Below are 25,245 nucleotides of genomic sequence, written 5' to 3'. Positions count from 1 at the left end.
ATCCCAGTGAAGCGTGGTTTCCTCACAATTGGCGGCAGCAGTGGGATCACTCGGTCCGGTATCACAAGAACCAGGAGGCTGCGAGGAATGCAAGCGTTTGCAGTCCAAGAGCCTTGCAGGGACAGCACAACACGGGAAACACAGCACTCAGAGAAAGCCAGTCAGAGGACTTATAAGAAACGTGAGCCATGAAGAGATACAGCTCCCTAAACCTGAAGCGGATCCAGGAAATATGCCGGGCAAGGAAAATTTCTACTACCCGTCATGACTACAGGACACAGCTAGTGGGAAAACTACACCAATGGGACATGTCCCTACTCGATGAGGCAATCGGTATGAAAACAGTGGAGGTCCCAGCAATAGAATTCTCTTTAGTTGGGACTCATGTAGCAGAGATTCTGGATGCCAGGCAATCAGGTGTGGACAAGGAGCAACCCCGTATGTTGGTACTGAGTGATGGAGCCATGCTATTTGCAAAACCATCTGAGGTGAGCGTTATTAAGGAAAGGCAGGAGAACTTCCCAGAAGTGGTGGGGGAATGGTCCAAGGAAACTGGGGTGAGTTACTACACCACCTCACTTCCTGAGGAGCAGACGCCACTGGAGTCCACAGACCTGGCACTACTCTTTCAGGAACAGCCAGTAAAGATTCCTGAGATCGCAGCTACCGTGCAGACCAAACCCACCACAGGCCAGTCAGCAGTGCGCAGTGGAAGCTGTGACTACGATCAGCTTTGCGGAGAGCTGCAGGAAGTTCTGAGTCGGTGGATCTTGAAAAAAGGTCTTGGGTCAGTAAAAGCATGGCTGCCTGACATTTTACTCAACCTTCAGGATTGGGTGGCCAAGTGGAAGCCACAGTCCCAGGAAAAGCCACAAAAGGGGCAGAAGGAAGGCCCAATGCGACCCAGCAACCGAGGACACTTGGGAGAAGTCTGGAAGCGGTGCCATCGATGTGGACATTGGGGGCATCTCCGTCGGGAGTGTCCCAGAAAGAGAGGTCAGTTGGATCAATCCCCAACCACAGGTGTTGTTGGCAGGAGCCATGATTGGGAAACCAAACATTACCTCCCTGATGCGCCAGAGGCGAGGGGGGTAAATGCCACTTGCAATGTTATTGTTGGTGAAAAGCAAAGCAACAGGCAAAGGAAGAACTTTCACCACTACACACCAGTGACAACTGGGTATCAGCTAGTGATGAGCGAGGTTCGGTTTTACTCGGTTTTACTCGGTTTTACTCGGTTCTCAAAACGGCATCTTATTGGCTATCCAAAACACGTGACATCCGTGAGCCAATAAGATGCCGTTTTGAGAACCGAGTAAAACCGAGTAAAACCGAGTAAAACCGAATCCGCTCATCACTAGTATCAGCAACCCATTTTCCCCACCTCCGGACCTCTGAGGGTGAGTAGCCAAGACCATCCTGAGGGGGTGTTAGTCCTAGGGGAGGAGGCTAAATCTAGACTGCAAGAAGCCCAGTTACTAGATCCAGAACTAGATGGGATGTGGGCAATTGCAGATAGGGCATATGAGACCGGGATGCCAGAGGAATGTGTTTGGATGGATGGATTACTGCATACCATGTCCAGTCCAAATCATAAGTACAGGCTGGTAGTCCCACCCGAATATCGGGGTCTGTTCCTAGCTCAGGCCCATAGGGCAGGTACCAGTCACTGGGGAAAACGAAGAACAAGAGCCCGGCTCAGGCAGCATTTCATGTGGTTAGGTTTAGCAAGGGATGTAGATCGCTACATAGCCAACTGTGCAGATTGCCAGAATAAGTTACAGCACGGCTGCATCAGTGACAGTCAGACACAGGAGGAGGGTAGGCAGCATAGACAGCAAGACATTGAGGACTGTGTGCTATCACTGTCAGTAGTCCCTGGGGGAAGTAAAGAGCAGCAGGAATCCTGCAGGCAGTCAGTCCATAAGCTGGCGCAGACTGGGGAAATAAGTAACCCCAGGACAGATAGGAACTGGGGGAGGTGGAGGCGCAGCCAGGCAGGGCCCCAGGCAACCAAGGAAAGGCAGTGGGTAGGTCACTCAGACAGTAGGGCTCAGACTAGCTACTGGAGAAGGAGACAGAGACTTCCTTCAGAGGTTCGGGGAACTGACTGGTGCTGGTGGTTACAAGAGAACAACATGGGACAACAAGTAAACGCTGGAAGTGGTGCACAGACCAGCAGGAATTGTTTCAACATGCGGAGGTCAACATACAACCTGCAGTAGTGTCTGCAGAAGAGACTGGGGCTCAAGTTTAAAAAGTGGGGGAGGTATATGTAACGAAACGAGATGGACTTGGACTGAGAACCTTTATATACATCACTCGGTTCTCTCAGTATAATGTACTTTTTAATCCTTGGCCCAGTCTAGGTATATACACCAGAGCCTAGGTGTATCATGTATACTGTTATTTCATGTTATTAGGTATTTATTGTCCTTGCTATTACCTGCAATATGGTATGTATTTGAGATATAAAGACAATTGCCATACTGTGTGACTATAGCAGGACAGGCCATAGTGTGTGACATGAGGAGAGCCAGGCAGCTGTGCTAGTTCATTACCATTTGTATCACATATGTGAGTCCATTGTGTGAGGTGTGATAGGTGTTGCTGGTAATGTAATCAGAACAATGACTGAGTGACTGGTAAGATAGCTAGCTGCCAGCCCAAGTTATGTATCTAGGTCATCAGGTCATCTGGGAGGTAATTAGGTTAGAACTCCCAGAGGATGTACAATGGCTCTCCACAGCACTATACTGGCTGAAATAGCCTTGGGATATCCTGACCCAACCTCCTGAGTAGACTGTTTGGCACCAGAGGGGATCTGCCAGTCAGGTATATAAGGAGAGCAGGTCTCAATGGAAGAGAGAGTCTATTGTGGTGGATCCTGTGAATCAGACATCAGCAGGAAACACTCTGAGCTGGGCATCGTTGTGCCACCAGAGGAAACCCTACCAAGACAGGGTCAGTGTGAGCCAGTACCCCAGGCTGGGGGACACAGGACTGTCTAGCAAGAGGTAGTGGTAAGGATACAGATTACTTCTATTGCTACTTATGGATGCTGACTGCAAGAGGCTGCTGGAGGATATGTGCTACCAATTACCCTGTAACATGTGACTATTTTATGGTGTTGTGCTGTCATAATAAAGACTTATTTTTTATATATTCTGATCTGCCCAAGTGAATTGAATCCCACAGAGGGTAACCACCATCCCAGTGAAGCGTGGTTTCCTCACAATTGGCGGCAGCAGTGGGATCACTCGGTCCGGTATCACAAGAACCAGGAGGCTGCGAGGAATGCAAGCGTTTGCAGTCCAAGAGCCTTGCAGGGACAGCACAACACGGGAAACACAGCACTCAGAGAAAGCCAGTCAGAGGACTTATAAGAAACGTGAGCCATGAAGAGATACAGCTCCCTAAACCTGAAGCGGATCCAGGAAATATGCCGGGCAAGGAAAATTTCTACTACCCGTCATGACTCCAGGACACAGCTAGTGGGAAAACTACACCAATGGGACATGTCCCTACTCGATGAGGCAATCGGTATGAAAACAGTGGAGGTCCCAGCAATAGAATTCTCTTTAGTTGGGACTCATGTAGCAGAGATTCTGGATGCCAGGCAATCAGGTGTGGACAAGGAGCAACCCCGTATGTTGGTACTGAGTGATGGAGCCATGCTATTTGCAAAACCATCTGAGGTGAGCGTTATTAAGGAAAGGCAGGAGAACTTCCCAGAAGTGGTGGGGGAATGGTCCAAGGAAACTGGGGTGAGTTACTACACCACCTCACTTCCTGAGGAGCAGACGCCACTGGAGTCCACAGACCTGGCACTACTCTTTCAGGAACAGCCAGTAAAGATTCCTGAGATCGCAGCTACCGTGCAGACCAAACCCACCACAGGCCAGTCAGCAGTGCGCAGTGGAAGCTGTGACTACGATCAGCTTTGCCGAGAGCTGTAGGAAGTTCTGAGTCGGTGGATCTTGAAAAAAGGTCTTGGGTCAGTAAAAGCATGGCTGCCTGACATTTTACTCAACCTTCAGGATTGGGTGGCCAAGTGGAAGCCACAGTCCCAGGAAAAGCCACAAAAGGGGCAGAAGGAAGGCCCAATGCGACCCAGCAACCGAGGACACTTGGGAGAAGTCTGGAAGCGGTGCCATCGATGTGGACATTGGGGGCATCTCCGTTGGGAGTGTCCCAGAAAGAGAGGTCAGTTGGATCAATCCCCAACCACAGGTGTTGTTGGCAGGAGCCATGATTGGGAAACCAAACATTACCTCCCTGATGCGCCAGAGGCCACTTGCAATGTTATTGTTGGTGAAAAGCAAAGCAACAGGCAAAGGAAGAACTTTCACCACTACACACCAGTGACAACTGGGTATCAGCAACCCATTTTCCCCACCTCCGGACCTCTGAGGGTGAGTAGCCAAGACCATCCTGAGGGGGTGTTAGTCCTAGGGGAGGAGGCTAAATCTAGACTGCAAGAAGCCCAGTTACTAGATCCAGAACTAGATGGGATGTGGGCAATTGCAGATAGGGCATATGAGACCGGGATGCCAGAGGAATGTGTTTGGATGGATGGATTACTGCATACCATGTCCAGTCCAAATCATAAGTACAGGCTGGTAGTCCCACCCGAATATCGGGGTCTGTTCCTAGCTCAGGCCCATAGGGCAGGTACCAGTCACTGGGGAAAATGAAGAACAAAAGCCCGGCTCAGGCAGCATTTCATGTGGTTAGGTTTAGCAAGGGATGTAGATTGCTACATAGCCAACTGTGCAGATTGCCAGAATAAGTTACAGCACGGCTGCATCAGTGACAGTCAGACACAGGAGGAGGGTAGGCAGCATAGACAGCAAGACATTGAGGACTGTGTGTTATCACTGTCAGTAGTCCCTGGGGGAAGTAAAGAGCAGCAGGAATCCTGCAGGCAGTCAGTCCATAAGCGGGCGCAGACTGGGGAAATAAGTAACCCCAGGACAGATAGGAACTGGGGGAGGTGGAGGCGCAGCCAGGCAGGGCCCCAGGCAACCAAGGAAAGGCAGTGGGTAGGTCACTCAGACAGTAGGGCTCAGACTAGCTACTGGAGAAGGAGACAGAGACTTCCTTCAGAGGTTCGGGGAACTGACTGGTGCTGGTGGTTACAAGAGAACAACATGGGACAACAAGTAAACGCTGGAAGTGGTGCACAGACCAGCAGGAATTGTTTCAACATGCGGAGGTCAACATACAACCTGCAGTAGTGTCTGCAGAAGAGACTGGGGCTCAAGTTTAAAAAGTGGGGGAGGTATATGTAACGAAACGAGATGGACTTGGACTGAGAACCTTTATATACATCACTCGGTTCTCTCAGTATAATGTACTTTTTAATCCTTGGCCCAGTCTAGGTATATACACCAGAGCCTAGGTGTATCATGTATACTGTTATTTCATGTTATTAGGTATTTATTGTCCTTGCTATTACCTGCAATATGGTATGTATTGGAGATATAAAGACAATTGCCATACTGTGTGACTATAGCAGGACAGGCCATAGTGTGTGACATGAGGAGAGCCAGGCAGCTGTGCTAGTTCATTACCATTTGTATCACATATGTGAGTCCATTGTGTGAGGTGTGATAGGTGTTGCTGGTAATGTAATCAGAACAATGACTGAGTGACTGGTAAGATAGCTAGCTGCCAGCCCAAGTTATGTATCTAGGTCATCAGGTCATCTGGGAGGTAATTAGGTTAGAACTCCCAGAGGATGTACAATGGCTCTCCACAGCACTATACTGGCTGAAATAGCCTTGGGATATCCTGACCCAACCTCCTGAGTAGACTGTTTGGCACCAGAGGGGATCTGCCAGTCAGGTATATAAGGAGAGCAGGTCTCAATGGAAGAGAGAGTCTATTGTGGTGGATCCTGTGAATCAGACATCAGCAGGAAACACTCTGAGCTGGGCATCGTTGTGCCACCAGAGGAAACCCTACCAAGACAGGGTCAGTGTGAGCCAGTACCCCAGGCTGGGGGACACAGGACTGTCTAGCAAGAGGTAGTGGTAAGGATACAGATTACTTCTATTGCTACTTATGGATGCTGACTGCAAGAGGCTGCTGGAGGATATGTGCTACCAATTACCCTGTAACATGTGACTATTTTATGGTGTTGTGCTGTCATAATAAAGACTTATTTTTTATATATTCTGATCTGCCCAAGTGAATTGAATCCCACAGAGGGTAACCACCATCCCAGTGAAGCGTGGTTTCCTCACAATTGGCGGCAGCAGTGGGATCACTCGGTCCGGTATCACAAGAACCAGGAGGCTGCGAGGAATGCAAGCGTTTGCAGTCCAAGAGCCTTGCAGGGACAGCACAACACGGGAAACACAGCACTCAGAGAAAGCCAGTCAGAGGACTTATAAGAAACGTGAGCCATGAAGAGATACAGCTCCCTAAACCTGAAGCGGATCCAGGAAATATGCCGGGCAAGGAAAATTTCTACTACCCGTCATGACTCCAGGACACAGCTAGTGGGAAAACTACACCAATGGGACATGTCCCTACTCGATGAGGCAATCGGTATGAAAACAGTGGAGGTCCCAGCAATAGAATTCTCTTTAGTTGGGACTCATGTAGCAGAGATTCTGGATGCCAGGCAATCAGGTGTGGACAAGGAGCAACCCCGTATGTTGGTACTGAGTGATGGAGCCATGCTATTTGCAAAACCATCTGAGGTGAGCATTATTAAGGAAAGGCAGGAGAACTTCCCAGAAGTGGTGGGGGAATGGTCCAAGGAAACTGGGGTGAGTTACTACACCACCTCACTTCCTGAGGAGCAGACGCCACTGGAGTCCACAGACCTGGCACTACTCTTTCAGGAACAGCCAGTAAAGATTCCTGAGATCGCAGCTACCGTGCAGACCAAACCCACCACAGGCCAGTCAGCAGTGCGCAGTGGAAGCTGTGACTACGATCAGCTTTGCCGAGAGCTGTAGGAAGTTCTGAGTCGGTGGATCTTGAAAAAAGGTCTTGGGTCAGTAAAAGCATGGCTGCCTGACATTTTACTCAACCTTCAGGATTGGGTGGCCAAGTGGAAGCCACAGTCCCAGGAAAAGCCACAAAAGGGGCAGAAGGAAGGCCCAATGCGACCCAGCAACCGAGGACACTTGGGAGAAGTCTGGAAGCGGTGCCATCGATGTGGACATTGGGGGCATCTCCGTCGGGAGTGTCCCAGAAAGAGAGGTCAGTTGGATCAATCCCCAACCACAGGTGTTGTTGGCAGGAGCCATGATTGGGAAACCAAACATTACCTCCCTGATGCGCCAGAGGCGAGGGGGGTAAATGCCACTTGCAATGTTATTGTTGGTGAAAAGCAAAGCAACAGGCAAAGGAAGAACTTTCACCACTACACACCAGTGACAACTGGGTATCAGCAACCCATTTTCCCCACCTCCGGACCTCTGAGGGTGAGTAGCCAAGACCATCCTGAGGGGGTGTTAGTCCTAGGGGAGGAGGCTAAATCTAGACTGCAAGAAGCCCAGTTACTAGATCCAGAACTAGATGGGATGTGGGCAATTGCAGATAGGGCATATGAGACCGGGATGCCAGAGGAATGTGTTTGGATGGATGGATTACTGCATACCATGTCCAGTCCAAATCATAAGTACAGGCTGGTAGTCCCACCCGAATATCGGGGTCTGTTCCTAGCTCAGGCCCATAGGGCAGGTACCAGTCACTGGGGAAAATGAAGAACAAAAGCCCGGCTCAGGCAGCATTTCATGTGGTTAGGTTTAGCAAGGGATGTAGATTGCTACATAGCCAACTGTGCAGATTGCCAGAATAAGTTACAGCACGGCTGCATCAGTGACAGTCAGACACAGGAGGAGGGTAGGCAGCATAGACAGCAAGACATTGAGGACTGTGTGTTATCACTGTCAGTAGTCCCTGGGGGAAGTAAAGAGCAGCAGGAATCCTGCAGGCAGTCAGTCCATAAGCGGGCGCAGACTGGGGAAATAAGTAACCCCAGGACAGATAGGAACTGGGGGAGGTGGAGGCGCAGCCAGGCAGGGCCCCAGGCAACCAAGGAAAGGCAGTGGGTAGGTCACTCAGACAGTAGGGCTCAGACTAGCTACTGGAGAAGGAGACAGAGACTTCCTTCAGAGGTTCGGGGAACTGACTGGTGCTGGTGGTTACAAGAGAACAACATGGGACAACAAGTAAACGCTGGAAGTGGTGCACAGACCAGCAGGAATTGTTTCAACATGCGGAGGTCAACATACAACCTGCAGTAGTGTCTGCAGAAGAGACTGGGGCTCAAGTTTAAAAAGTGGGGGAGGTATATGTAACGAAACGAGATGGACTTGGACTGAGAACCTTTATATACATCACTCGGTTCTCTCAGTATAATGTACTTTTTAATCCTTGGCCCAGTCTAGGTATATACACCAGAGCCTAGGTGTATCATGTATACTGTTATTTCATGTTATTAGGTATTTATTGTCCTTGCTATTACCTGCAATATGGTATGTATTGGAGATATAAAGACAATTGCCATACTGTGTGACTATAGCAGGACAGGCCATAGTGTGTGACATGAGGAGAGCCAGGCAGCTGTGCTAGTTCATTACCATTTGTATCACATATGTGAGTCCATTGTGTGAGGTGTGATAGGTGTTGCTGGTAATGTAATCAGAACAATGACTGAGTGACTGGTAAGATAGCTAGCTGCCAGCCCAAGTTATGTATCTAGGTCATCAGGTCATCTGGGAGGTAATTAGGTTAGAACTCCCAGAGGATGTACAATGGCTCTCCACAGCACTATACTGGCTGAAATAGCCTTGGGATATCCTGACCCAACCTCCTGAGTAGACTGTTTGGCACCAGAGGGGATCTGCCAGTCAGGTATATAAGGAGAGCAGGTCTCAATGGAAGAGAGAGTCTATTGTGGTGGATCCTGTGAATCAGACATCAGCAGGAAACACTCTGAGCTGGGCATCGTTGTGCCACCAGAGGAAACCCTACCAAGACAGGGTCAGTGTGAGCCAGTACCCCAGGCTGGGGGACACAGGACTGTCTAGCAAGAGGTAGTGGTAAGGATACAGATTACTTCTATTGCTACTTATGGATGCTGACTGCAAGAGGCTGCTGGAGGATACGTGCTACCAATTACCCTGTAACATGTGACTATTTTATGGTGTTGTGCTGTCATAATAAAGACTTATTTTTTATATATTCTGATCGGCCCGAGTGAATTGAACCCCACAGAGGGTAACCACCATCCCAGTGAAGCGTGGTTTCCTCACAGATGCAATATGGCATTTAGCTGCATTTAGATTCTGCTTGTTAAACTTCTAAAGTGTTTGCAAAGTGTGTTAAATGGGCTGGGATAGTAAGGAATCTAGCAGAGAATTTGGCATTAGTCATAGACTTAAATAAGTCATACATTTTCCTCCAGAAGGGTTGAATGTGGGGACAGTAGGGTAAATCAAGATTAGATGGGTGGGTACTAAGTACCAGCGAAAGTGAAGTTTGTAAGAGTTTTCCTTTACCTGTACAGAGACAGAGCTCTTAGCAACCTCCAGCCTAATTTCAGACCACTCCTCGGGGGTCATAGTCTAAAATCTGTCCCACTCCTAGGCCAGCTCGTGGGCTTCTCTTTGAGGTTGGTTGTGGGAGAGCAACAGCTGATACATAGATCAGATAAGGCCCCTAGTGGTCTAGGAGCACCTACAGGGATGTTGTGTGTCGGGATCCCGTACCCAACCCCCTACATAAATATTCCATGGGGAGATAATTGGGGTGTGTAGAGTGTTTCAAGAGGGAATGATAAAAATTACAGATTTGAAACAAGGCAGTAGACAGACAGCCTGGGCCTAGGTACTTTTTGGGGGCATGGCCTAATTGTGGTCATGCCCCCTTACAAATAAATAAAGGGTAAAAAATATATACTTTGTGCTAGACAGGGGGGTGCAGTGAGTGGCCCCTCATCCAAAATACACGAGTGGGGCGCACAATCATTGTGATCGCTTCCTCCACCTACATAGGCACAGGGAACAGTCTCCATGTCCACACTGCAGTCCAGCTTACAGCATCATCAGGCCCAAGATCGAGTAATTAATACCCACCTATCCCTCTCGGGACTACTGAACTTTGAAGGAACTGGTAAAATACCTTGTGTTGAATGGAGAACCTGCTAAATTTTCATGGTACAATAGCTCTACATGACTCCAAGGAGGTTATGTGAAAAATTCTTAGATTATGGAACTGGTGCAATTTCAGCAAGTTTGCTGCAAATTTGAAAGAAGAAACCGTAAGGTAAAACCAGCCAATTTAAATTTAGCTGCCAACTTGCCAAAGTTATGCCAGTTCCATAATCTCAGAACCTATTGCATAACCCCCAAGTGTCTCCATCTACAGAGGAAGGCAAAACCTAGGGATGTTTTTTAAATGTAATATGTTCTAATTTTCACGTTGTTCTATAACAACAGAAAACAAATGTTTATCAGGAGGCTAATAGTGCCCAAGAATTCTATATAATACAAACCATACCTTTAGGTAATGTTGATTAACCAGTTCATGGTTTTTTAATAATCTTTGAAATACCTCAACACCCAATCAATAAATTATCAACAAATTAATTATAAATCTCTTACATGCATAAATCTGTATACCATTTACCATTGTTCAAGTTTAATAAGCAAGCAAGACCAATGCGTAAGTAGTGTTTATAAAAGATAGCATTTCCAAGAAAAGTTTCCTGTTATTGGTAATTTTGTTTATTATGTGGATCAATGAGCTGGGGTAAAAGATTCCGCTTGGTACAGTATCAATATTGGGACCAAACAATAAAACATGATTCATTTAAAACTCCAAGAGGCATACATATTTAAAGTGAGTAAAACATAATAACTGTGTTGCATATACTGTATAGCATAAATTTTTGACTGAGATTTTCATTAATGGGGCAGATATGCATTCCCTAAGCAAGAACATTTTATAAGTGAATCTATTGCTTTTCCCAGCACCTGGCTGCAATGGAAAACAGTTTGCCTCAATAATCAATCTCATAAATACTTGAAAGTGCAGTGCTCATGGAATATGTTCAATAGATTCCCCTTGTCACAATCCCTCTTACCAAGGACTATTAGAGGCCAGATTTAATAAAGCTTCTAAAATGTACAAGTGGAGGTGTTGCCCATAGCAGCCAATCAAATTTTGTATATAATTTCCTAGAATGTAATTGAGAAATTATAGCTAGAATCTGATTGGTTTCAATGGGCAACACCTCCACTCTTCATTTTTGTAAGCTTTAGCAAATCTACCCTTAGACCTTCTGTTCTACATTAATGCGCCAGTCGCCTAGTTAAATCTTGTTCCAACATTTTGAGCTGTATTCAAGGGATCAGCGGTTACACTGTACAGCCATGCTCATCCCCAAGAATTTACTTTAAATCAGGACCCCCCACCCCCTCATCCCCAACCCACACATCCCCCTTCTCACCACACCCGTAGACATGATATGCACTCCAGTTTAAATACCTGACATCATTAGCCATTATAAGGTTCATTCTCTTTTTTTTGGTCAGGATGCACTTGTAATCTACTGTTGTGTTTTAAACCAAATACCACTTCATTCTTCTTATAATGCTTTCAAACGAAAATAATAAAAATATTAGACTTAAAAATAGCCATAGCTTTAATTGCCTAACCCGGCATCCCAAAATTTTCAACATCTCGAAAATAAGGGGTAAGTAGGCCAACCCTTCCCCCATCTACCCTTTCCCTAACCCTCTTGTGGTGGCTAGGGTTAAATCTAGGGTGGTGGCGGCTAAGGCTAGTTTTCGGGGGTTGGCGGCGACGGCTAACCACCCCCCTAGTGTCTAACCCTAACCTTCCCTAATGCCTCACCCTGACCCTACCCCCATCCCGAGGCTCTAACCCTAATACCCACAGAGATACTTGCCTTGGGGATGTTGGCTCTCGTTGTCCCGACGCAGGTCTCCTGAGCGGTGTTGAGATTCCTACGTTGGTCACATGACTGCTGGCATCCTGACCGCCGGGATGCCAAACGCATCCAACTGTTAGCAGCATATTGTAAGGGCCCTTTAGAATTGTTTGAATTTCTGCATATATGTGACCTGAAATGTGTTGAAAAGCTTCTTCTAAGTGATAAAAAAAGATCAGAGCACAATATAAATCAAGTAATACTAGAACATTTTTATTAATTAAAATTAATACTTTTTTATTAATATTATAAAAAAAATATAAAAATGTAAATTTCTTTGTCAGCTCTCTTCTCTTTCATTACTGGAAAGAAAGTGTTTAGGGTGCGCTATCAATAGCAGCTGGTATGGGGGTAGTAAATCCCCCTGGATACTTAAAAGAAAAACAAAGAATTTACGAGCGCTTGCTGTTATGAACTATATGATACAAATAGGTCTCTGAACGGTTTATATAAAAAAATGTACATTTATTGAATAAACATATTAAAAACAGTTGTTAAAAAGGATTTAGTGGCCACATATAAACCTGCATAAAGATATTGTTACAGATGGGATATTCCATCCGTGTTGGCTAGGATTCACTCTATTGATTCGGATTTCACTGGGAAGTACCTCATTAATCGGTTATTTGCATGTTCCGATGATTTAGAGTTATTCTCAGTGATCGATGTGCAGTATGTCCACCTTGTGGGGAAACACAGAGTTCATGCGGTTCCAATTGTATCCACAGTGGGTTAAGCACCAAAGAGCAGTTCCAAAGTTAAGAGTGACCAAATATGTCAGCGTAGGTAGTAGATCCCAACAGGCAGGTAAATGTGGAGCAGGCTCAACACGTTTCGCTGGTGTCTCAAGTCCAGCTTCCTCAGGAGCATATGCGTGGTGGTTATCAGGTAAGCCATTTTATACTCTATTAAGTGGTGTAATTAATCGCACCTGACACACAACTTTAAAAATAAAAATAAACCGTTCAGAATAATGTAATGCTAATAACATAAGGGGAGTTCCCATTGGTCCCAATAGTAGAAGATTCGTGTAAATTCAAATAAAAATTTTAAATAACAAATTTCATTTATATTTATATGAGTATTCTGTATTGTATATCTCCGATCATGTGACCAGTAGGGTCACGTGATCGGAGTTTATCCAATCATATCGAGAAGGACAATTACATCATATCCTTTCATTACTATTGAGATTAAATAAATCAGAGTAAACTATGTTAGTTTCAAAGCTCAAGTAGAGCTAGTTCGGCTATTTGTAGTCTGTTATATTATATTTCCACCTGTGGCACTGGCTAGCTGTCCTGCTGAGTCTGCTTTGTAATGTGTCAGCAGAAGAAACGCAAATTGAAAGAACAGCAAAGATAGCAATGTGTCTTTGACTCAAAATACATACTGCTAATCCACATTTACCATTTACCAGGCTGTTGGCTGCACTGACCACTGACCTTATCAGGCAGTGACTTGCCCAACAAGTCAGTGCTTTTTGACAATTAACAGTCCTCTGTACCGTGAACATATTTTCACACCAAGGAACATACAGTATCTGTTAACAATCACTTTAGTTTTATTTACTCTCAAGAACACAGCAGTGCTATAATCACAGCCAGATAGAGGTGGGGGGTGGGTGCAGGCAGGGCATACTGTACCCCGGGTCCCCCATCGTCAGGGGGTCCCCGGCCAGAGCACACTGACATCACTAGTTTTCCCTCTTATGCAGCAGCAGAACCAGACAGCCAGAATGTGAGCATGACAGTATGCAATGCAGGCAGAGACACAGGAGTATCAGATTTCATGAACTATATGACTGAGCTTCCCAACCAGAGGAGAGATAGAAGGGTGGAGAGAGCTGGAAGTGACACAAGATGGGATCCCCGTGTCACTTACAGCTCTCTCCACACCTGGGTGTCTAAATCCTGTGTAACTTGTTATCTAATAAGGGTATAGAGACACACACACACACACACACACACACACACACACACACACACACACACACACACACACACACACACACACACACACACACTCCTCCTGAGTCCTGTCCTAATGTGTGTAAGTAGTACAGAGGCTGCTACTACAGTATTTTCATGTGACAAAATATATAGATTTTATTTTTCTATGTGAATATTAAGGTTGTTTAAGTTCTCCTTTGTTCCACTACAAGAACATTTTTATAAAATAGTTGTCTTTCAATTAGGTGGAGCTATAAACAGTACCCAGGCATTATCAAACTATTAGTTTAAATCTAATATACACCATTGGGCTAAATTTAATATACACAATCCATACATTCTAACATGACCCATTCCAGTAGGGACAAAATACTCTCTACCTGGACTTCCTTCTTAAGTTATTATTGCAATCACCTGTGTTGAAACACCTTTCTTATCAATGAAATAGTTCAACACAGGTGACTACAATCATATATTAAGAGGGAAGTCCTTCTAAAGAGCATTTTGGCCCTCATGGAATGGGTCATGTTGGGAGGTATGCACAATCTTATATACAGTCCCCCCCCCCTTCCACCGGGGCCCCCCTCCCTAAAGTGCCGCAGGCAGCCACAAGGCTTAATCCGGCCTTGGTTATAATGCCCTTCTCAACAACAATTCACTATCACTAAATATAAAAAGCAATATAATGCTACAGTGGCAGCAGGGGCAGCCATATAGATAGTCAAACAACTTAAGTTCCCAGGGACACCTATTAGCTGAAGGTCCACACTCTGTTACAAGACTATGTACATCTTTACCAAAAGGACATTGTTTTCCTAAACACACATTAGCTCAGTGCTACCACCGAAATAACCCTTTATCTGACCATTGCCTCCTGCAATGTCTGCTCAGCCATCTTGACTTACAGTCCCTGTTACTATTGTTCAGTGATAATCATGTGCACTCTGGTCAGCTTTGGCCATAACAGCCTGCTACAGTGATAAATTATATTATCTAATATTAAATATTATGAATAGGAAATCTACAATAACTATGCCGTGCTCACTTTTAAAAGCATAAGGAAGTGCCATGGTCCATGGAAGGGTGAGCCTTAGAGCTACCAGAGCCTTAAAGCTACTCCCGGAACATTTTTTAAATTTTCAACTTGGAGTTGCACCAGCATCAGATAATGGATCAGATGTATTAAGCCTGGAGATTGGATAAAGAAGTGATAAAGCAGTGATGGGCGTCCCACTCACAATCAGGCCCTATGATTGATTTGCAAAATGGATTGTTTTTCTGCTGAAAGTAATATTATAATAATAGTAAAAATAATAATTTCATTTATATAGGCTCTTTCTCCAGCAGGATCCAAGGTGCTTAACAGACAATATGAACATATTGGCCACAGGCAATATTGGCCACAGGTAACTTAATTAGTACCTCAGTCAATTTGATTTAATCATCTGTGCTGAGCCATGGATATACCTAAAACGTAGACTGTTGGGGTGCCTTGAGGACCACATTTGAGAGCCTCTGATCTAATACAAAGAGTATGGCAGCCATATTGGGTCATCAGTTGAAAGGATTATTCATTCTATCCATGAGGATCCAGGTGAGGCAGCCATTTTAGGTGTATTACATAGGATATCACTGGACAAGGTTGGCAATGGTTGGAACTGATGACACATAATGGAAGAGACAGAACTACTACACAAGGTCCTTGAAAGTTCATCAGAACTATGTAGTGTTCATTGTACACAGAGCACCATCTTCGGCAGCCATGTTGGATGCACTACATTGGTTACAATTAAAGATGAGCGGGTTCGGTTCTCAGAGAACCGAAAACCTACCAAACTTCACCATTCGAGTCCGGTTCCGAGCCAGGCTCGGGTTTTACCGCCTGACTCGGAAAACAGAACGAGGCAAAACGTCATGATCCCGCTGTCGGATTCTCGCAGGGGTTGGATTCCATATAAGGAGCCGCGAGGCCCCGCCATTTTCACTCCAGCATTGGAGAGTGTAAAGAGAGGATGTGTCTCTGTCCTCAGTGTCCTCTGTGGTAGAGTCTTGTGCCGTATTTGTCCAGTCACAGTGTTTGTGCCCTCTTGCTGCCATATGTCCATTGCTGCTGTCTTGTGCTGCATCAGTTCAGTGGTGGTGCATTGTACTGCAACAGTCCAGTGGTAGTGTCCTGTGCATCAGCCATCAGTCATTCCAGTGACCAGGCAGTCACAGTGGTATATGCTGCTGCTATATGTCCACTGCTGCCATATTATAATAATAATAATAATAATAACAACAACAACAACAAGTCCCTTACAGTCTTGCTGTGTTGTCCTGCATCAGACAAGTGGTAGTGTCCTGGCCATCAGCCATCAGTCATTACTGTGCCGCATATTGTGTTATATAACTCCAGAAACATAATGGAGAACAAAAATTTGGATAAAATATGGAAAGATCAAGAACCACTTCCTCCTAGTGCTGATGCTGCTGCCACTAGTCATGACATAGACGATGAAATGCCATCAACGTAGTCTGCCAAGGCCGATGCCCAATGTGATAGTAGAGGGCATGTAAAATCCAAAAAGCCAAAGTTCAGTAAAAAGATCCAAAAAAATAAATTGAAATGGTCTGAGGAGAAACATAAACTTGCCAATATGCCAGTTACGACATGGAGTGGCAAGGAACCGCTGAGGCCCTGGCCTATGTTCATGACTAGTGGTTCAGCTTCACATGACGATGGAAGCCCTCACCCTCCCGCTGGAAAGATGAAAAGAGTTAAGCTGGAAAAAGCAAGAGGCACACCGCTGACAACCTCTTACGGAAACTGAGGGACATCATCGCAGAATGGCTTACCCCAATTAGACTCTCCTGGGGATTTGTGATATCGGACAATGCCACCAATATTTTGCGTGCATTACATCTGGGCAAATTCCAGCACGTCCCATGTTTTGCACATACAATTAATTTGGTGGTGCAGATTTTTTTTTTAAATGACAGGGGTGTACAGGAGATGCTGTCGGTGGACCGAAAAATTGCGAGCCACTTTCGACATTCTGCCACAGCGTGCTGAAGACTGGAGCGCCACCAAACACTCCTGAACCTGCCCCGCCATAAACTGAAGCAAGAGGTGGTAACAAGGTAGAATTCAACACTCTATATGCTTCAGAGGATGGAAGAGCAGCAAAAGGCCATTCAAGCCTATACATCCACCTACGATATAGACAAAGGAGGGGGAATGCACCTGACTCAAAAGCAGTGGAGAATGATTTCCGTCTTGTGCAAGGTTTCCAATCCTTCGAACTTGCCACACGTGAAGTCAGTTCAGACACTGTCAGCCCCCTTATCAGGCTTTTGCAGAAGCATCTGGAGAAATTGAAGGAGGAGCTAAGATGTAGCGATTCCACTAAGTATGTGGGACTTGTGGATGGAGCCCTTCATTCGCTTTGCCAGGATTCAAGGGTGGTCAATCTGTTGAAATCAGAGCACTACATTTTGGCCACCGTGCTCGATCCTAGGTTTAAAGCCTACGTTGTATCTCTCTCTCCGGCAGACAAAAGTCTGCAGAGGTGCAAAGACCTGCTGGTGAGTAAATTGTCAACTCAAGTGGAACGTGACCCGTCAACAGCTCATCCTTCAATTTCTCCCGCCACTGGGGCTGCAAGGATAAGATTTCCTAGCCCACCCGCTGGCGGTGATGCAGGGCAGCCAGGAGCGAGTGCTGACATCTGGTCCAGACTGAAGGACCTGCCAACGATTAATGACACGTCTACTGTCACTGCATATGATTCTGTCACCATTGAAAAAATGGTGGAGGATTATATGAGTGACAGCATCCAAGTAGGCATGTCAGACAGTCTGTATGTATACTGGCAGGAAAAAGAGGCAATTTGGATGCCCTTGCACAAACTGGCTTTATTTTACCTAAGCTGCCCCCCCCTCCAGTGTGTACTCCGAAAGAGTGTTTAGTGCAGCCGTTGACCTTGTCAGCGATTGGCATAGGAGGTTACTTCCAGAAAATGTGGAGAAGATGATGTTTATTAAAATTAATTATACATTTCTCCGGGAAGACCTTTACCAGCAATTGCCTCCAGAAAGTACACAGGGACCTGTGATGGTGGATTCCAGTGGGGACAAATTAATACTCTGTGAGGAGGAGGATGTACACAGTGAAAGGGGTGAGGAATCGAGGATGAGGATGAGGTTGACATCTTGCCTCTGTAGAGCCAGTTTGTTCAAGGAGAGATTGATTGCTTCTTTTTTTTGGTGGGGGCCCAAACAAACCACTCATTTCAGCTACAGTTGTGTGGCAGACCCTGTCGCTGAAATTATTGGTTTGTTAAAGTGTGCATGTCCTGTTTATACAACATAAGGGTGGGTGGGAGGGCTCAAGGACAATTCCATCTTGCACCTCTTTTACTTCTTATCATCATGTGCTTTTTGAGGACTATTTTTTTTAAAGTGCCATCCTGTCTGACACTTCTGTATATGTCCAGTGGTACTGCCACTTAATACCAGTGATTTGGACATATAATTCCAGTGATTTTTCCATTTAATTCCAGTGATTTGGACGTATAATTCCAGTGGGAATTGTTTGTGTCGCTTTGCTTAGTCATACAGCTTCCTCATTGCACCTCTTCAACATCTTTGCATGAGGTACTGTTTGGGGCCTAGTTTTTGAAAAGTGCCATCCTGTCTGACACTGCCGTATGAGTCCAGGGGTACCGGTGTATTAGTCCTGGGGTACTGCCGTATAAATGCACCAATTGCAGAAAAAAAAAAAAAAGACAGGGGCGTGCTGGAGATGCTGTCAGTGGCCCGAAAATTGCGGCCCACTCTCGACATTCAGCCACTGCGTGACACTACTAAATGGGACAAGTGGTTTTGTCGATTAGCTTAGTCATACAGCAACCTCGGTGCACCTTTTTTTTCTTCTTTGCATAATGTGCTGTTTGGGGCCTTTTTTTTATATCTGCTTTCCTGTCTGCCACTGCAGTGCCACTCCTAGATGGGCCAATTGTTTGTGTCGCTTGGCTTAGTCATACTGCTACCTCATTGCAGCTCTTCTACATCTTTGCATAAGGTGCTGTTTGGGGCCTAGTTTTTTAAAAGTGCCATCCTGTCTGACACTGCAGTGCAACTCCTAGATGGGCCAGGTGTTTGTGCCGCACACCTGTGTCGCTTAGCTTGGCCATCCAGCTACCTATTTGCACCTATTTTCTTCTTTGTATCATGTGCTGTTTGAGTACTAGTTTTTGAATAGTGCCATCCTGTCTGCAACTGCAGTGCCACTCCTAGATGGGCCAGGTGATTGTGCCGCACACTTGTGTCGTTTAGCTTAGTCATACAGCCACCACTGTGCAACTTTTAGGCCTAAAAACAATATTGGGGGTAATTCCAAGTTGATCGCAGCAGGAAATTTTTTAGCAGTTGGGCAAAACCATGTGCACTGCACGGGGGGCAGATATAACATGTGCAGAGAGAGATAGATTTGGGTGTGGTGAGTTCAATCTGCAATCTAAATTGCAGTGTAAAAATAAAGCAGCCAGTATTTACCCTGCACAGAAACAAAATAACCCACCCAAATCTAACTCTCTCTGCAAATGTTATATCTGCCCCCCCTGCAGTGCAAATGGTTTTGCCCAACTGCTAAAAAAATATCCTGCTGTGATCAACTTGGAATTACCCCCATTGTGAGGTGTGAGATGTTCAAAATATACTGGAAATGAGTGGAAATGAATGTTATTGAGGTTAATAATACCGTAGGAGCAAAGGGGGTAATTCCAAGTTGATCGCAGCAGGAAATTTTTTAGCAGTTGGGCAAAACCATGTGCACTGCAGGGGGGGGGGAGGGGGGGGGGGGGAGGGGGGGGGGGGGGCAGATATAACATTTGCAGATAGAGTTAGATTTGGATGGGTTATAGTGTTTCTGTGTAGGGTAAATACTGGCTGCTTTATTGTTACACTGCAAATTAGATTGCAGATTGAACACACCACACCCAAATCTAACTCTCTCTGCACATGTTAAATCTGCCTCCCCTGCCGTGCACATGGTTTTGCCCAACTGCTAAAAAATTTCCTGCTGCGATCAACTTGGAATTACCCCCAAAATTACCCCCAAATTCTGTGATTTTAGCTGTTTTTATGTTTTTTTCCAAAAATCATCCAGATCCACAACCAAAACACGAAAAGGGTGGTTTTGGCAAAACCAAGTCAAAACCAAAACACAAAAGTGGAATTAGAACCAAAACATAAAAAGTGCCAGCCGCACATCTCTTGTTACAATGTTTGAATAAACACTACATAGTGAGCAATACAAAAGTTTGTAAAAGTAAAGTCCAAATTATAACAGCAGGAGCAGATATGGGGAGGGAGAGGACGAGAAGACACAACACGTGGGTAGGTTATAAGTAGAAAAATGAGGCAGACACTTTTCATGTTTTTGGATCTGGATTGGTTTTGGATGATTTAAAAAAAACAAACATAAAAACAGCTAAAATCACATAATGTGGGGGTGATTTTGATCCTATGGTATTATTAACCTCAATAACATTCATTCCACTCATTTCCAGTCTATTATGAACACCTCACACCTCATAATATTGTTTTTAGGCCAAAAGGGTGGAACTGAGGTCGCTGGATGACTAAGCTAAGCAACACAAGTGGGCGGCACAAACACCTGGCCCAACTAGGAGTGGCACTGCAGTGGCAGACAGGATGGCAGTTTTAAAAACTTGGCCACAGAGAGCACATAATGCAAAGGAAAAAAAATAGGATTTTAATTACCTACCAGTAAATCCTTTTCTCGTAGTTCGTAGAGGATACTGGGGATCCATTTAGTACCATAGTGTATAGACAGGTCCACTAGGAGCCATGGGCACTTTAAGAATTTAATAGTGTGGGCTGGCTCCTCCCTCTATGCCCCTCCTACCAGACTCAGTCTAGGAAACTGTGCCCGAGGAGACGGACATACTTTGAGAGAAGGATATAAAAGGACAGTGGTGAGATTCTGAACCAGCACACACAATAAAGAGGAAAGCCATGCTAACCAAACTTGGAACAGGAACAGCAACAGCTGAACCAAACAATAATGCTTAACCAAGTAACAGTGCAGGACAAACGAAGCAGTGGGTGGGCGCCCAGTATCCTCTACGTACTACGAGAAAAGGATTTACCAGTAGGTAATTAAAATCCTATTTTTTCTTAAATTCTAGAGGATATTGGGGATCCATTTAGTACAATGGGGAAGTATCAAAGCTCCCAAACCGGGTTGGAGAGTGCTGAGGGTCCTGCAGAACTGATTGACCAAACTGAAGGTCCTCAGAGGCCAAGGTATCGAACTTATAGAACTTAGCAAACGTGTTCGAACCTGACCAAGTAGCTGCTCAGCAGAGCTGTAAGGCTGAGACACCGTGGGCAGCCACCCAAGAAGAACCAACTGATCCAGTCGAGTGGGCCTGTACAGATTTTGGAACCGGCAATCCTGCATGGAATAAGTATGCTGGATAGTGAGCCTGAACCAACGTGCAATTGACTGTTTTGAAGCAGGACACCCAATCTTATTGGGATCATAAAGAACGAACAGCGAGTCCGATTTCCTGTGATGAGCTGTTCTCTTCACATACACCTTCAAAGCCCTCACAACATCCAAAGACTTTGAAGTAACAGAGTTGTCGGTAACAACCAGAACCACAATTGGTTGGTTGATGTGAAACGCCGACACCACATTAGGAAGAAATTGCTGATTAGTCTTGAGTTCAGCTCTGTCCTCATGGAAGATTAAATAGGGGCTCTTGTGAGACAACGCCCCCAGCTCCAACACACGTCTTGCTGAAGCCAAGGCCAACAATGGGGGGTAATTCCAAGTTGATCGCAACAGGATTTTTTTTTAGCAGTTGGGCAAAACCATGTGCACTGCAGGGGAGGCAGATTTAACATGTGCAGAGAGAGTTCGATTTGGGTGGGGTGTGTTCAATCTGCAATCTAATTTGCAGTGTAAAAATAAAGCAGCCAGTATTTACCCTGCACAGAAATAAAATAACCCACCCAAATCTAACTCTTTCTGCACATGTTATATCTGCCTCCCCTGCAATGCACATGGTTTTGCCCAACTGCAAAAAAAAATCCTGCTGCGATCAACTTGGAATTACCCCCCATGTGACGGTTTTCCATGTAAGATATTTTACGTCTACCTCCTGTAACGGTTCAAACCAGTCCGATTGGAGGAACTGCAGCACCAAATTGAGATCCCAAGGTGCCGTGGGAGGCACAAAGGGAGGCTGGATGTGCAGAACCCCTTTCAAGAATGTCTGGACCTCAGGAAGTGATGCCAATTGTTTCTGAAAGAAAATGTACAAGGCCGAAATCTGGACTTTTATGGAGCCCAGACGTAGGCCCACATCCACACCCGACTGTAGAAAAAGTAGTTAATGTCCCAGATGAAATTCCACCCCAGAATATTTTCTGCTCTCACAGCAAGAGACATATTTCTTCCAAATACGGTGGTAATGTTTAGACATTACCCCCTTCCTGGCTTGGATCATGACCTTGTCAGGAATCCCTCTCCTGGCTAGAATCAGCCGTTCAACTTCCCTGCCGTCAAACGTAGCCGTGTTAAGTCTTGAAAGACATACGACCCCTGTTGCAGGAGATCCTCGTGAAGAGGTAGAGGCCACGGATCTCCCAGGAGCATCTCCAGAAGGTCTGCATACCAGATTTCTTGGGATAAGCAGAAGTAGAGGAAATACGTACACCATCTAATAGACCCATGGAGTTGTCAGAGCATCCACTGCCACTGCCTGTGGGTCTCTTGACCTAGAACAATACCGCTTGAGCTTCTTCTTGAGATGAGAGGCCATCATGTCGATTTGTGGACATCACCATCAACATGGCAAGCACCTGAAAACCTCCGGGTGAAGGCCCCATTCCCCCGGGTGCAGGTCGTGTCTGCTGAGGAAGTCTGCTTCCCAGTTGTCTACTCCCAGAATGAAGACCGACGACAATGCCACAGCGTATTTTTCTGCCCAGAGGAAAATTCTTGATACCTCTGACATTGCTGCTCTGCTTTTCATTCCTCCCTGTCGGTTTATCTAAGTTACTGCCGTCACATTGTCTGACTGAACCTGAATGGCCCGATCTTGAAGATGATATGAGGCCTACTGAAGGGCATTGTATACAGTCCTGAGTTCCAGAGTGTTGATTGGAAGGATGACTTCGTGACTTGAGCATCTTCCTTGAAACTTCACCCCCGGGTGACCGCTCCCCAACCTCTGAGGTTTGCATCTGTGGTTAGCAGAATCCAATTCTGAATCCCGAACCGTCAGCCCTCGATTAGGTGAGAAGTCTGTACCCACCACAAAAGGGAGATCCTGGCCTTTGGCAACAGACGGTTCCTCTGGTTCATGTGAAGATGCGATCCGGACTTTTTGTCCAACAGACCAAGCTGGAAATGCCTCACATGAAACCTTCCATACTGAAGCACCTCGTAAGAGGCCACCATTTCCCCCAGAAAACGAATGCATAGATGCACCAATATCCGGGTTGGCTTCAGGACATCCCGTACCATCGACTGGATTACCAATGCCTTTTCCAACGGAAGATAAACTTTCTGTGACTCTGTGTCCAGTATCATTCCCAGAAATGGGAGCCACCAAGTTGGCTCTAAATGAGATTTGAGAGATGTAGAATCCACCCGTGATCCAGGAGTAGTTTGGTTGTGAGACCAGTGCTGCCCAACAACCTTTCCCTGGACGGTGCCTTTATAAGAAGATCGTCCAGATACGGAATTATGTTCACTTCCTGCTTGCAAAGGAGAAACATCATATCTGCCATCACCTTGGTGAACACCCTCGGTGCCGTGGAGAGATCAAATGGCAGGGCCTAGAACTGGTAGTGACAGTCCTGTAGTGCAAAGTGTAGATAAGCCTGGTGAGGCGGCCAGATCGGAATATGAAGGTATGCATCCGTGATATCCAGAGACAATAGGAATTACCCCTCCTCCATACCTGAGATCACAGCTCTCAGAGACTCCATCTTGAATTTGAACACTCATAAGTACGGGTTCATCGATTTTAGATTCAAAATCGGTCTCACCGAATCGTCCGGTTTCGGTACTACAGACAAGTTGGAATAGTACCCATTGTTTTGCAGATGAGGTGGAACTGGAACAATGACCTGAGTCTGTACCAATTTTTGAATGGCATGCTGTAAGTTTATACTTGTCTCTTGTAAAGCTGGTAAGCCTGATTTGAAGAATCTGTGATGTGGGAGCTCCTGGAACTCCAGCCTGTAGCCTTGGGAAAGAACATCTAGGACCCAGGGATCCTGGCATGATGTTGTCCAGATGTGACTGAAATTTTTTAGTCAGGCTCCCACCAGCCAGTCTTTCAGGCCACGTGGTCCACCATCATGCTAAAGGCTTTGAGGAAGCAGGACTGGAGCTCTGTTCCTGAGAACTGACAGTTGCTGGTTTGTGTGGTTTACCTCTAGCACCTCTGTTGGCAGTAGAAGATCCTCTGACTTTGCCTTTAAATTTGGCAGTCCAAAAGGACTGTAGGGTAGGTCTTCCTGCCCCTGGTTGGGGGAGCTGCAGAAGGAAGATATGTGGATATACCCGCAGTAGCTTTGGAGATCTATTTGTCCCGCTAATCTCCAAATAAGGCCTCTCCTGCGAAGGGTAGGCCTTTCCACGCCTTTCCTGGAGTCCGCATCTGCAGTCCACTGGAGTAACCATAAGCCCCTGCCTGCTGACACTGCCATAGCAGTGTTGCGTGTATTAAGCAAACCTATTTCTTTTATGGCTTCCAGCATAAAGTTCGCAGAGTCCTGTATATGTTTCAGGAGTAACACAATCTCCCCCCTAGATAAGGAATCCAACCCTTCCATAAGGTTACCCGACCATTTAGCAATGGCTTTAGTAATCCACACACATGCTATAGTAGGTCTCTGAGCCACCCCAGCAGCTGTGTACAAGGATTTGAGTGTAGTCTCAATCTTACCATCAGATGTGTCTTTCAGGGAGGCTGCACCATGAACGGGTAACACAATCTTCCGTGACAACCTGGACACAGATGCATACACTATCGGTGGACTTTCCCATCCTCAGGAGGAAAAGGAAAAGATGAGAGTAACCTTTTAGGGATTTGAAATTTCTTATCAGGATTAACCCACGGTTCTTCAAACAGGGTATTCAATTCCTTTGACACAGGAAAAGTGACTGAGGACTTCTTTTTACATTAAAATAAGATTCCTCACACTCCTCTGTCACCTTATCAGGAATTTATAGCACATCTCTGAAAGCTTCTATAAGACCCTGTGACAGAGCAGCAC

This window comes from Pseudophryne corroboree, chromosome 12, assembly GCF_028390025.1.
Source record: "Pseudophryne corroboree isolate aPseCor3 chromosome 12, aPseCor3.hap2, whole genome shotgun sequence".
NCBI lineage: Eukaryota > Metazoa > Chordata > Amphibia > Anura > Myobatrachidae > Pseudophryne > Pseudophryne corroboree.
Note: the sequence above shows the minus strand (reverse complement) of the source record.